Here is a 4,774-nt window from a genome sequence, read left to right as displayed (position 1 = left end):
CCACAACCACATCCAGCAGGTTCTGATCATGCAACAAAGAATGGCTCCCCAAACACAAACGCCACGAACAACCAAAGCAGAGCAGCAACGCACTGCCACTCCCCGCAACACATACATCCCAGGCAAAATCAACCGATCAGCCCGCCCTGACAACAAAACGTACCCCAAGCCTCCAGGATGGAGCGGGGCATGGTGCACCCACCATGGTAGTGTAACGCACAACACCACGGAATGCTACGCACGCAAATGGCAAAGGAAAGCCCCTTATCACGCCAACACAATCTAAAACAACACCCCACGGCGATCCCGAAGTCCCCAACAAACAGAAGCACACGACCAGGCCATCGATAAACTGCACATGAGGATAGCCCAACACGAAGAAGCACTCACCCAGCACTCCGACAACGATACCACCGGTAAGCTTCCATACATTCTCGATTCCGGTGCCAATCCTACTCACGCATCCAAACCCCATGGTACGATGCGCAAAACCACCGGTACACTAACAAAAACTGCCAACGGCAAACATCACCCCATAACACACACGGGACCCATCAAAATCAAACAGAGCAATAAAACCATCACTCTCCCGGTGGTACACTCCCCCAGCATCCAGCAAAACCTCCCAAGTGTACACGACCTCACGCGCTACGGGCATATCACATTCACACCCCACTGCGCAATAGTGCCCGCACCCCAGCGCATAAGGAAACCAGTACTCACGGCCACATACCGCAAAGGACAGTACGTGATTGACAAACCTGAGCGAGCTGAAGCACAAGCAGCACGCACTGTAGGTAAATCACATAAAACACGTAAAGCACCGAAACACACCAGCACCCATGCACAGCACAAACGTCACGAGAAAAGCATCACTGCACCCGTCACACCCCACCTAGCCCCCCACACGCGCGCCACCACGCAACTCCGCAACACGGCGCAATCCCCCCATCACCAACCAAAGAGAAGCACCGTCAAGGACACACACTGCAGGACTGGCATATGCGACTTGGCCACATTCATCCAAAGACCATCAGTATAATGGCCAAACACAAACTGTTGCCACCCCTCCCCGCGTCCCCGCACACGACGCCACACAAGCTAACCTGCACAGGATGTATCGATGGCCAAACAACGCAAACCACGCACCCCCGCACCACCCACACACAGGACGTTGGCACACAACTATCGTCGGATGTCTGCGGCCCCATCAAGCCCACATCCAGACAAAATAACTACTACTTCATGACACTCGTAGACACAGCTACGAGATACGCCTGGGTAGTCTTCCTCAACAACAGGTCACAAGTACCGCACAGCATCACCAACGCCATCCAATACGTATCCAACCAGCTAGGATACTATCCCAAACTACTTACCACGGACAACGCGAAGGAATACACAGCCACATACGTACAGCAGTACCTCACCAACAGAGGGATCACCTTCCGACCGACGACAGCCTATACACCGCAAGAAAACTGTTTGGCAGAACGCATCAATAGGACAATCATGAACAGCGCACGCGCTGCGTTGGCGCACAGCCACATGCAGCAAGCCTACTGGCAGGAAGCAGTCACCGACGCAGTATACAAATATAACATAACATACGACCAGTAGCCGACTGGATGCCAACTACCAGGATCGTCCTGTTGTTGTAGAAGCGTACAGTCGAGCTGGTAAGCGGAGGCATCAGTATCGATGACGTATGGCTTACCCAACCGTGGCAAAGCCAACACGGGGGGCAAGACCATTCTATTTTTCAGCTCTTCGTATGCCTTCACTTGGGCATCTGTTGGGCTATCCCAGTCCACGTCCGCGTTCTTACGCGTCATGTCCGTCAAACGTTTCGCAACTTTCGAAATCCCTGAACGAAACGTCGATACACGTTGCAGGCTCCCAAGAAGGAACGGACCTGAGTGAGGGTTCGAGAGAACTCGGCAGACGCGAATGCGGACGCCGCATCCTCGGCGACTTGTAGCTTACCCGGAGTAATAACGTGCCCAAGGTATCGTACCTTACGTTGGAAGAAGGCGCACTTCTTTAGCTTCAGCGAAATTCCCGCCGATCGTGGCAGCGAAAGGACGGTATCGAGGTGCTGTACGTGCTGTTCCATGGTACGAGAGAACACGATTATATCGTCAAGGTAAACGAGGCAAATTTGCCAACGTACGCCAGACAGTATGATGTCTAGCGCTCTCTGAAACGTCGCCGGGGCGTTCCGTAGGCCGAAAGGCATCCGTAAAAATCGTAACGTACCGAGATAGCTCGTAAACGTAGTCTTGTCACGATCTTCTGGAGCAACCGGGATTTGCCAATATCCCGAGTTGCAGTCCAATGTGGAAAAATCTTAGCGTCTCCAAGGGAGTCGATATAATCTTCCATGCGCGGTAGGGGATATGCGTCCCCTAACGTTTTCGTGTTCAGATATCTGTAGTCGACGCAGAAACGAAGTGAACCGTCCTTTTTGGGACGAGCACTACGGGAGAAGCCCACTCAGAGGTCGCGGGTTTGATAACCCCAGCATTGAGCATCTTCCTAACTTCTTCTGCGACCTTCGTACGCATCGCAGGTCCTTGACGATACTGCATTGAACTTAGGGGTTTCGTACCCTTCTCAAGCTCAATGCGATGTTCTGTCGTCGAGATGGTACCAAGATTGCCATCCCACATCGACGAGTGCTTCCGTCGCACAGCCATAATTTGGGCTCGTAAGGGCTCGTCCGTAATGTGGCTGATATTAACGTGAGATTCCCAGTCTTCTGTAACCTTCTCCTTCGTAGAACAGCTATGTTCTGCCGCAGGGTCCGATACCCTTTCGTAGTTCGACCCCTCATTGGTTGAGGTTGTCTCTGGGATTGCCGAGATATTGAGAACGAGGCCCATTTCTTCCGCGACTGGTCGCTCTGGCGTAAGGATAGCGACAGGGTTGCGCTTCGCATACCCAATGATGGTATTCTTAGGAAGCCTCCGTGGCTTTCGCGAGAAGTTTGCAACGATGACTTCAAACGGACGGTTTGGAAGTACATCCGCCACCCCGTTCGTTAGTCGTACACCATGACGGTGTTGCAATGAAGGCTTAGGGTCAAGAAATACAAGTCCCAAACCCTTCGTAGTGACCCGCACTCCGAGTTGTGACATAGCCGGGATCGAAATCCATTTGGCCAGACGGATGGGTTGGGCGTCAGTTTCACGACCGATGTCGTTCCGTGTACGTCGCGATGGCTTGGTACTCGTGTTGCCGTGAGTAGAAGCGACGCCTTTTGAGTATATAATGACGACGCCGCGTCCACGACGTAATTAAAGGCATTGCTCGTCGATGTCAATTCGGTTGACGTGCGCGTCAATGAAAGACGTCCCTAGGAGGACTTCTACAGCGAGAGAATCCGCTACCACGAAGGGTAGTCGATACGTGACGTTACCGAGTCGTACAGCGAGACGGACGACTGCGGTAAGCTTCAGCAGGCTTGAATCCGCTCCTGCCAATCTTGGCAACGAGGCGTTCCGTATTTGATACGTTCTCCAGTTCGGAGGGAGACAGTCCCTACGCACGAGATTGTATCCTGAACAGGTATCAATTGCAATTCGATACGGCTTTAAGGCGTTGGTGGCGGTACCAATCGAACCGAAGACGGTATACAGCTTCGAGGAAAGCAATCACACAGCCCCGTCTACGACTCGGGGATCCCCCTTCGCGAGGTACTCGCCTGGACGAGGACGTTTTCGTCTCGTTTTCCTTTTTTCTTTGCGCCTTGCCGCTCTCGATCTCGTTCGAAATCGTTTTTCCTTGACAGAATCCGTCTGCGCCCCGGTGCAATCTTTGGAGGGAACGGGTTCGCCAGGCCGTGGAGTTTCATCGGTCATGAGGTACCCCTCGTCGGGTTGCACGGCGGCTAGCGGCGCAGAGTTATCAGTGTTGATATCGCCAGAACTCTTAACGGCTTTGCCTCTCTGCTCGTCGGGCTTTTCGCGCTGCCCGTCGTCTTGGTGCACGTTTGGAGATAAGGAAAAAGGTGAATCTTGCAACGTTGCAAACGAGACCACCTTCACTCTTTTCCGGAAGAACTACTCTCATCGGAGGTCTCTGGGCGACTTGCGGTATTCCTATTCGAGGGATTCTCTTGTTCCTCTCGTGCGGTGTCGAGCCCCTCTCCGTCCAAACGCGCCACGTCGGCTGGCACGAGCATTACCGGTTCTTCAGTCGCGCGTGTCGCGAATTCAGAGGTAACGAGATCGCGCAAGTACATCATTGCTCCTTGTACGTCGTTCTGCGTAGGACGACGCACTTCACGATGTGGCTGCCCACCACGGCGTGAGTAATTCGTATCGGACGAACGATAGCCGTGATCAGGTCTTCGGAGGACTGTCTTGCTTGGTTCACGGAAACCAACTTGTCGCTGACGGCCTCTGTTGCCCGCTTGACGGAAGCGGTCGTCCGGTAGCCGCCTGAGCAGGTTCCGCATATGGGGCCTCGTCTCCAGCTGATACTCGTAGTTACGTCATGCGGAGTAGAGTTGCTGCTCTTTCGTCAGAAAGGGGCACGTGTAGAGGGTGTGCCCACGATGCGGCAGAGCCAGCAACGATGGTACGGGGAATTGGGCGACACGATCGACTGTGCCTGCCTCACCTGTTCCTCCGTTAGAGCGGGAACGTGAGAAGGAATAAAACGCTCGATGCGCTTCGTGATATCCACTTCCGTTGTGCTTGTCGGATCTTCAGCCGACCTGGCGGTGTTAAACGTATCGGAACTTGTCGAATCGGCGACAGCTCGTCCC

The sequence above is a fragment of the Chondrus crispus genome, genomic scaffold (assembly GCF_000350225.1).
Source record: "Chondrus crispus Stackhouse genomic scaffold, scaffold_5, whole genome shotgun sequence".
Lineage (NCBI taxonomy): Eukaryota > Rhodophyta > Florideophyceae > Gigartinales > Gigartinaceae > Chondrus > Chondrus crispus.
This window is presented reverse-complemented; position numbering follows the sequence as displayed.